Source organism: Anomaloglossus baeobatrachus, chromosome 1 (assembly GCF_048569485.1).
Source record: "Anomaloglossus baeobatrachus isolate aAnoBae1 chromosome 1, aAnoBae1.hap1, whole genome shotgun sequence".
In the NCBI taxonomy this organism is placed as follows: domain Eukaryota; kingdom Metazoa; phylum Chordata; class Amphibia; order Anura; family Aromobatidae; genus Anomaloglossus; species Anomaloglossus baeobatrachus.
The window spans coordinates 68,343,252-68,353,802 of record NC_134353.1 but is presented as its reverse complement, the minus strand read 5'-3'; positions in this window follow the sequence as shown (position 1 = coordinate 68,353,802).

Below are 10,551 nucleotides of genomic sequence, written 5' to 3'. Positions count from 1 at the left end.
CCCCAGGACAATGGGAGGGACCGAGGAGAAGAGCTTAGGAAGTGACAGAGCAGAGTTTAGTTTCAGTTTGAGCTGTAGTCAGTGGAGAGCTGACAGGACGGAGTTGGAGCTCCCTGGAGAGGGTGGTAGTTGGAATTGGAGCCCCGGACCACCGGACGACTGAACTAGCTACACTGACTGTGTGGCAGTGAGGGCCACAGGCGAAGGAGATCCGGTCGCGGGGAACCTGAGGTAGACCGGGGCAGGGTTGTGGCCCGCCGGTGCCGAGAGCGGGGACCCGGTCCAGAGGCCGTTTCAAGCGGACTAGTCCAGACAAGAGAGGCAGACAGAAAGTGCAGAAGAAAGGGCCCCTGGCTGTATATCTGTGTGTGGGACCCGAATGCAACCGATGGAGGCTACCGGTCACTGGCAACTTGGTTTACAATACAGACTGTGTGTGGTTACTGAACCTCCAAATCATCAGCAGCTCATCCAGCACCACGACAACCGAACTGTGAGTTTCCTGCTCCCTGCAATCCCTCATCATCCTCTGGGCCCCGGGACTACACCTCTCCTACCCATAGAGGGGATTCCACCTTGCTGCCCAGCTCCATCAGCCCCGGGCGTCCCATCACCAGGCAGCGGCGGTGCCACCAACTCTCATCGCAAACCACGGGTGGCATCACTGACAAAAACTCTCTTCCCTGTAAATACCCCCCTTTTCACTCGTGGGCGACGGACGGCTGCGCGAGCTCCGGATCCGGCTGCCACTCGAGCCACAGCCACTGCCCGGATCCGAGTGCCTCGAGCGACCCCCCTGTTGTGACCTGTCCCAGGAAGCTTCAAGGCCATAGACAAGAGTATTGAAGGCTAAAACGTAAAGATAGCTTGAAGGTCAGTGCGTGCAGGAAATGTATCTTTTAGACATTCAAACAGAAAAACCATTGTGCATTTAGAACACTATACAGAAAAATGGATGTTAGTGTTATATTACCAAATGGACAAATGGATGCCACCATTACAATTCCAACCCCTCAACAATCAGCTTCAGTGTACAGCCAACATCTGACAGTAACTAACACAATTGACTTTTTTTTTTTAAATGTATTTTTCTTAATTTTAATAAAACATTACATAGAAAAACAATTTGAAAATAGAAATTCAGCAATAAGATAGTGAAATCCATTGTCCTTGTTACTTCCAGACAAGAACACAATTGACTTTAACTACAGTGGGGGGGGGAAGTATTTACTCAGCCACCAATTGTGCAAGTTCTCCCAATTAAAAAGATGAGAGAGGCCTGTCATTGACATCATAGGTGACCATAACTATGAAAGAGAAAAGAAATACAGATAATCTCCTTGTCTGATTTGGCAAGAACTTTTTTTGCAAATTACGGCTGAAAATAAGTATTTGGTCAATAACAAAAGTTCATCTCAATATTTTGTTATATATTCTTTGAAGGCAATGAAAGAGGTCAAACGTTTTCTGTAAGTCTTCACAAGGTTGGTGTCATGATCCAGGCCAGCTTTTCCCTGCTGCTGGTTACACCCAGCTTTGTCCTGGTCATGTCAGGGGTTAACTTCCCTTGCCTCGTTCTGGATCCCAGGATGCTATATATTGCCTCTCTACCTATGGCTCAGTGCCAGTGATACTTCTGCCTTGCAGCTTGTATACTGGTTCTGGGGAGTGTTCCCGATCTGTCCTGCCTCCCTGCTACTGTGTCCTGACTTTGACCCTCCCCCGTTCGTTTGCCTGTCCCGGTCCCTGACTTCTCGCTCCTGTCTGATGTTTGCGTTTCCCTCTGCATACCTGATCTCCCGGCTTCCTACTCGGTTCTGTTTTCTGACTTTGATATTGATCTTCCCTTTGCAGTGACTCGACTTTCCTGGCTAGACCCTGATTGTTTTACTAGTGTATTGCCCCCGGTGGTTCACCTGTTAACTGCCTGCTGAATTTACTCTGCTGTACTTCAGATGCCTTTCCGTTACAGTGTTTCCTTGTCTTTCCTTCACTACTCTGCTGCCACCTAGTGGGGATTACACTATACTACGTCATACTAACCTTTGTACAGCGTGACATTTGGCACACACTGTTGTTGGTATCTTGGCCCATTCCTGCATGCGCATGCAGATCTCCTCTAGAGCAGTGATGTTTTTGGGCTGTCTCTCGGGAACATGGACTTTCAACTCCCTCCAAAGGTTTTCTATGGGGTTGAGATCTGGAGACTGGCTAGGCCACTCCACGACCTTCATATACTCCTTACGAAGCTACTATTTTGTTTCCCTATTGGTGTGCTTGGGATCCTTATCATGCTGAAAGACCCAGCCACGTTTCATCTTCAATGCCCTTGCTGGTGGAAGGAGGTTTGCACTCAAAATCTCACGATACGTGGCCCCATTCATTCTTTCATATACACAGATCAGTCATCCTGGTTTCTTTGCAGAAAAACAGCCCCAAAGTATGATGTTGCCACCCCCATGCTTCACAGTAGGTATGGTGTTCTTTGGATGCAACTCAGCATTCTGTCTTCTCCAAACATGACGAGTTGTATGTCTACCAAACAGTTCTACTTTGGTTTCATCAGACCATAAGACATTCTCCCAATACTCTTCAGGATAATCCAAATGCTCTCTAGCAGACTTCAGACGGGCCCGGATATGTACTGGCTTAAGTAGGGGTACACGTGTGGCACTGGTGGATCTGAGTCCCTGGCAGCCTAGTGTGTTACTGATGGTAGCCTTTGTTACAGTGGTCCCAGCTCTATGCAAGTCATTCACTAGGTCCCCCTGTGTGGTTCTGGGATTTTTGCTCACTGTTCTTGTGATCATTTTGATTTCATAGAGTGAGATCTTACGCGGAGCCCCAGATTGAGGGAGATTGTCAGTGGTCTTGTAACAAGTTCAAACAGGTGCTATTACTACAGGTAATGAGTGGAGGACAGAGGAGACTCTTAAAGAAGTTGCAGGTATGTGAGAGCCAGAAATCTTGCATGTTTTTAGGTGAGTAAATACTTATTTTTCCACCATAATTTGGAAATAAAATCTTACCAAATCAGACAAGGTGATTTTCTGGATTTGTTTTCTCATTTTGTCTCTCATAGTTTTGGTCTACCTATGATGTCAATTACAGGCCTCTCATCTTTTAAGTGGGAGAACTTGCACAATTGGTGGCTGACTAACTACTTTTTTCCCCCACTGTATATTCACAGCAGTTTGATCTGTTAAATGCATGGTCAACAGTGTCTAAGTGGTGGGAGAATGCAATTACATGATACCAATGGGTTATCATGGCAGGCAGAAACCCAATGAACACTTCCAGGTCTGCCATCTTTGTATTCCTAGGCAGGGGTCTATTGAAAGCTTCCTGATCTGCTATCTGTATGTTCCTAGACAAGGATCTAAAGAAGACTTCCCAGTCTACCATATTTGTGTTCCTAAACAAGGATTTAATGATTTCCAGGTCTGCCATCTTTGAGTTCCTAGGCATGGATCTATTGAAGACTTCCCAGTTTGCCAGCTTTGTGTTTATAAGGAAGACTTCCAGGTCTGCTATCTTTCTGTTCCTAGGCAAATATTTAATGAAGACTTCCAGATCTGCCATCTTTGTTTTCCTAGGCAGGAATCTAATGAAGACTTCCCAGTCTGGCATCCTTGTGTTCCTAGACAAGGACCTTATGAAGACTTCCAGGTCTGCCATCTCTCTGTTCCTATCCCAGGGTGTGACACAGTAACTTGGAGTCGGGGCACCTAGACTGGCCCTCAGGCTAGGGATCCTAAGCTGTCCCTTATTTTAGAGGTACTTCAGATGGTGAAAAGGTCTGGACCGCCAGCGTAGCCCTGATTCCTGATCAGCCCTGGTGTAATACCCCCAGGGAGGGCTGGGACAGGAATGATGAATCCCACAAAAACTTAGACAGGGGAAAACCAAAGCAAACTCACTGCAAGCTGCCATAGGGGTAATGACAATACGTGCTCAGTGAGAACTCAAGTACAGGGAGGAAATAAACAACAAGGATATTTACACAGAACACCAAATAGTACTAAGCATGTTTGGTATGCACCCTCATAGTCCATGTATAAGGTATCCCCATAATCCTTCATATTGTAGTATGCAGCCCCCATACCGTTTAATGCACTCCATAGGCCTCCATGCATTATAATGTACACCCATAGTCCTCCATGTATTATACTGCACCCCATAGTCCTCTAGGTATTATAATTCACCCCACTGTTCTCCATATATTATAATGTAGCCTCTATAGTCCTCCATATATTATAATGCAGCCCCCATAGTCCTCCATATATTAGAATGCACCCCATAGTCCTTCAAATTGTATTATGCAGCCCACATACTGTTTAATACACACCCATAGTCCTCCATATATTATAATGCAGCTCCATAGTCCTGAATGTTTTAAATTGCAAACCCATAGTCCATGTATAAGGTATCCCTCATAGTCCTTCATATTGTAGTATGCAGTCCCAATACTGTTTAATGCACTCCATAGACCTCCATGTATTAAAATGTACACCCATAGGCCTCCATATATTATAATGCAGCCCCATAGTCCTTCATATTATATTAGTAGCCCCCATACCATTTAATGCACCCCATCTACCTCCATGTATTATAATGCACCCCCAAAGTATGAAGAAGTTGCCTTTCATATTGTATTATGTAGCCACCAAACCGTTTAATGTACCACCATAGGCCAAGTGCAAGATTTGATCATGCCTCCCCCCCTGCCCCCTGCCTCTTGGGGTCTTCCATTGTACCATTTTAAGTTTTGTTTTACTCATCATCTTGCACTGGGAAAAATTCTAATCAGAGTTACTCATTCTCACCCGGTCCAGTGGTGTCTCACTGCTGCTCAGTCTATGTTTACAGGTTGCAGTAATAATGTCACACGTGACCACTTTAGTTAATCACAAGGCTCCGCAACTGACACATGATGGCAGAGCTCAGTGATTGTCTCCAGCAGTCACATGTTTTAGTCATGACATCACTGCTGCAAACAGGCTAGATATACCACCAATTCACACACAAATGAATCAGAGAACAAGTTTGTAAAAGGTAAATCTTTATTGAAGCCAAAGTAAAATTAAATAGAAAGCAAGGGGTGTAATTACAAGACAGTGCACGAGGTGGCGTACCTGAGCGGTGAAGGAAAAATTATAGTGTCCGGTTGATAAACAATGAAGCTCAATACAGCCTCAGGGAAATGCCCAACACACAGAAATCAGTCAGAGTATACAACCCCGTGGTGGGTGGAAAAACCCAGAGTGACATGTATATAAAGAAAAGTATGAGACCGGAGATCACTTTACTCACCGCTGAGATGACGCCAGGTCCCGCCTACGCATGTTTCGGCGCTAGCCTTCGTCAGGGGGGCATGGCGTCATATCGGCATTCTTATAGTAATAACTATTTCCCATGTGTTAATTATGCACCAGTGTAAATGTTATTCATTTACCTTACTTTATGTCACATTAAAAAGGTTTTTTACTTTTGCAGATCGGCGTTCCTTTCCTCTCGGGCCAGTGTGCATGCGCTGTCTCCGTGTGGTGCTCAGCCTGGGGGCGTATCTATATCACTATGAGAGTTAGGACGGACCTATTTACGTCACACGCGTCACGTGAGGTGTTCACGTGGGGCGGTGACTTTTGGGAGTTGATTCTCGTGCCCTCTGTAGTCATGGCGTGCTTCCCCGTCTGTGCGCTGCATTGGTATGTACAATGCGCATGCGCCATATGGGATGTTCCGATTGGTTGGGACGCTGTATTTATAGATTCATTCTGCCGATATGACGCCACGCCCCCCTGACGAAGGCTAGTGCCGAAACGTGCGTGGGCGGGACCTGGCGTCATCTCAGCGGTGAGTAAAGTGATCTCCGGTCTCATACTTTTCTTTATATACATGTCACTCTGGGTTTTTCCACCCACCACGGGGTTGTATACTCTGACTGATTTCGTGTGTTGGGCATTTTCCCTGAGGCTGTATTGAGCTTCATTGTTTATCAACCGGACACTATAATTTTTCCTTCACCGCTCAGGTACGCCACCTTGTGCACTGTCTTGTAATTACACCCCTTGCTTTCTATTTAATTTTACTTTGGCTTCAATAAAGATTTACCTTTTACAAACTTGTTCTCTGATTCGTTTGTGTGTGAATTGGTGGCATATCAATCCTTGAATCAGCTGTATATCCATTTATTATAACCATGGGGTGGTGCTACTATCTTTCCTTTTGATTGACTACTGAAACTTCTCCTTCTGGTTTATTAATTGATTTTGGTTGAAAATTTGTTTGGTGTATTGTTTTTCTGTTTTACAGATCTTACAACCATTATTATGGATTATAGGTCCAGAGACTCTACCTGGACCTCAAAAATTGATGGGGTATTTAATAGAGACAGTGCTATTGGTTTTAATACTGATCAGAAAGATATGATGCAATTACAAAAGGTGATTAAAAATAAACTACAGAAATGCACTAGAGTATGGTGGAATGGAGCCTTCTTGAAAAACTATAAGCAAAAACAATTAGTGCCTAGGGGTTTAAGGATACAAATTTTTCCTTCTTTTCCAGTAGAGGATGAGGATTTCATCACACGGTGGGAAGAAGTTTGTACCACCAGCTCCCTGAAATTTATTGATCTACTCATAGATCTAGGTAGTAAGACTATTACGAACCTTGAAAAAGAAATAGATGATGATTTTAAAAAAATAAAGGATATTTCTGAGAGTAGTGACATGGCTGCTTTTAATTCCCAAATGGCCAACACTTTGATGAATGGGTAAAAGGTATACAGGAAAATCAATCTAAAAAATTATCTGGAGATATCAATGACTTTCAGTCTAACCAAGCGTATAGATGGAGGAGGAAGAACTTGCGGAAAACAGGTCAGAGAAGTCGAACATCCTCTACAACATCTGCTTCATCTTTGGAAAATATCTCTCCAAACATGGGCGCTACTACTCAGAGCCTGAAGAGGAAATTTGAAATAAAACAGACTAACAAGAATAAACAGGGAAGAAAGGACCAGACTTATGAAACCTTGAAGGTAATTAATCTATCTACTGTACAATTGTCGCCAATTGATGTTTCAGTTCTTTCAAAGGGACTAACTTTTGCACCTTCGGCGCGTTTTGATGCCTTTACAGCCGTAAAGGATCTTCATCTATTCGGTAGAAGGCTAGTGTTTAAAAAATGGTTCCACAATGAAGACGAAAAGAAAATGTTCCCTTCGGATATTGAACAGCAATCACTTAGGATCCTTGAAGACTTGGCACAGGAACATACAGTGGGTGTGACAGGTAAGATACCTGAGACTATTAGAATAAAATTTCAAAAACTTCCTCCCCTAACATCATGCCCAGCTGTGGACCTTTTTATTAAACTAGTGTCAGATGAATTTGATCAGATACCTAAAAGTATCTATAAGGATAACATGACACTGGAAGAGAGACAGAGTCTCAAGTGTCTGAAACAAATTCCAGACATTCTCTTTAAATCGGAGGACAAGAAAGGGAACATTGTCCTCTGGCCTCAGAAAATGTATGAGATTGAGGCATACAGGCAGTTAAGGAATACTCAATGTTATAAGAAACTAACCTTTAATCCTTTGAACTCCTATAGAAACATCCTAATAGGAATGTTGGAGAAGGCAGTTACCCTTGGACGAATCAGTAAAGAACTTTCGCAGGCATTGAACGTTATTGATCCAGTGATACCTACCATATACTTCTTGCCAAAGATCCACAAGAACCAAGTGAACCCCCCAGGTAGGCCTATAGTTTCGGGTGTAGGTGGCCTTCTGGAGAATGCATGCAGACTTATTGATTTTCATTTGAAAACATTGGTTGAGAATCTTCCATCATATTTGAGAAATACCTCAGACCTTTTGAGAAAGCTTGATGAGGTATACATTGAGGAAGACATGCTTCTAGTAACGTGTGACGTCGAGGCTTTATATACCTCTATCCGTCATCAGGATGGTCTAAAAGCCACTTCCTTTTTTCTGGAAATGAGCAATATGGAGGCCGGTTTTGTGAAATTTGTTGTGGATTTGTTGGAATTCACGTTGATACACAATTTTTTCACCTTCAGAGAATGCTTTTACCTACAGCTCCAGGGAACAGCGATGGGGGCCCCATCGTATGCTAATCTTTTCCTGGGCCTGTGGGAGAGGGAACTGTTTCTCTCTGAGGGTGGTTTGTCAATGGACCGGGTCATATTATGGACCTGGTACATTGACGATATTTTCTTTATTTAGAAGGGTAATGTGGCTGATTTGAAGGTATTTTTTGAAAAATTAAATCAGAATAATTACAATTTACATCTAACTTTCAAATATGACACCAAAGAAATAGACTCCCTTGATATGTTGATTAAACGTGATGAAGATAACCGACTTAAAACTAATATTCACAGGAAACAAACGGCGGTAAATGCATTACTTCACGCTACTTCATCACACCCGAGCCAGATGTTCAGAAGTATCCCTATGGGTCAATTTCTTCGTTTAAGGGGAGTATGTTCTACCAATTCTGATTTCCTTAAACAAGCAGATGTGATGAAGAGGAGATTTTTTGAACGGGGTTATAGCAAGAGAAATATGAATATGCCATATTCCAGAGCAATTGGCAGTGATAGACAATCAGTACTATATAAGAAGCCACTTAAGCGTGAGAAAGAACAAGTCCGCTTTATAACGACATGACGCATCTATCAGGGATAAACGGGTCTCCAATGTAAAACTCCCCTTCCCAATCTATACTTAAAATAATGACACAACAACGACTTTATTGCTCGAATGGCCACAGCTTTTATTGAATCATATATATATGTACCCAAAACTCGTGGCTCAACATGCCACCCATTGTTAACACATAACCTGTACATATATATATATATATATATATATAACCAACACACCTGATAGATCCATCCGAGAGGCCAACCATCCTTCCTATCCCCCGGCCGTAACCTCCAACCAGCCCAGAGGACCACCTCGGCCGTGACCAACCGACCCGAGGTGTGGGGTAACAACGTTCCATCGTTAATTACCCCTCCCCAGAACCTGCAGGACCTCCGCCCACAAATGCCAAACCAATCCGAAGCCACTCCCCCTGAGTGACTTCATACCAACCAACCGACTGTCGGTACTCCCAACCTCTCTGAACGGACCTATCACCCCGCCACAGACCGGCCAAGTGACACCTTACTTGGCCCGGGCCCTCCACACCCCCATAGCTTGCTCCAAACCATCCCTCAAACCCAACATCCACAAATCCAAACCTATGTCCGTGAGATGGACCCCATCTCGTCTCAGATACTGCTCAGTGGACTCCTCCAGCTCTCTATGTCACACCACCACACCCCTATTTCGCGCCACAAACCTACCAATCGCCCGATTCAATTTGACCCGGGCCCTGTTGATCTGATCAACCGACCTCGCAAAACGCCACTGCGTCCGGGCTATAATATCGGACCAGACAATTACAATTCCCGGGAAAGCCCTCCACAAATGCAACAAGTCCATCTTAATATCCCTCTTCACATCCCTCGCCGCCCTCACACCCAGGTCATTTCCTCCCACATGCAGAATTAAAATATCCGGTTCACGATCAATGCGGCTATAATACGCCACCTCAGGACGCACTCTCCCCCAGGTCATGCCCCGAACTCCGAGCCATTTCACACGGGCTTCCGGCATCGCCACTCCAAGTTGCCGACCTTCGCGACGAACATCCGCTCGCAACGCTCCCCAATAAACAAAGGAGTGCCCCAGAATCCAAATGAGGCATGGACCTATGAAAATATAAAACCATAAATAACAGACCGTACAAGGAAAAACACACTCCAGGACCCTAACTCAAGCCATTTAACCCCCCACACCAACCCTCACCTGACCAGGTGTGGTCTAACATACAGGCGAAACCTGGAAGATTCCCATCTCCCAATCCGCCCAATCCAATCGTCACTCAACCCCCACCGGGTAGCTTCCGTTGCTGCCCCAATCCGGAAGGAGTGAGATCCGTAATCCCTCGGCTCTTCCCCCGCCCGCGCCAAAGCAGTCTTCAGCACTGCAATGAACTGAAATCGTGATAACGCAGTTCTATCCACATGCCTAAGGAAAACACCGGGATAACCACCTCGCACCTTCAAAAACTCAGACACAAGCACCACCGGGCATAACTGGTGCCCTGGCAATTCAAACAACACGACAAGGCGACCCCGGCCCATCTGATCCGTTTTAGAAAAACGTAGCCGGCATTCCACTCTATCCGCCCCAAGCATCACGTCCTCCTTCAACAGACCACCAATCGCTTGCCTAGCAGGGCTAACCAATTCGCCAATGCGAAAGGCACCAAAAAACGCCAATACGAACTCTACCGAAAACAATGCCCGTTCATAAGGGGACGAACAGAGCTCCCCCAAACACCCCACCAAACGAACCAACAAAGGAAACGATATAGGCCGACACGTGTCACGTGACCGTACCCCTTTTCGAAAGCCCCTCATCGCCTGCCGCACCAAGAAATCCTTTGTCGCGTCCCGAACCCC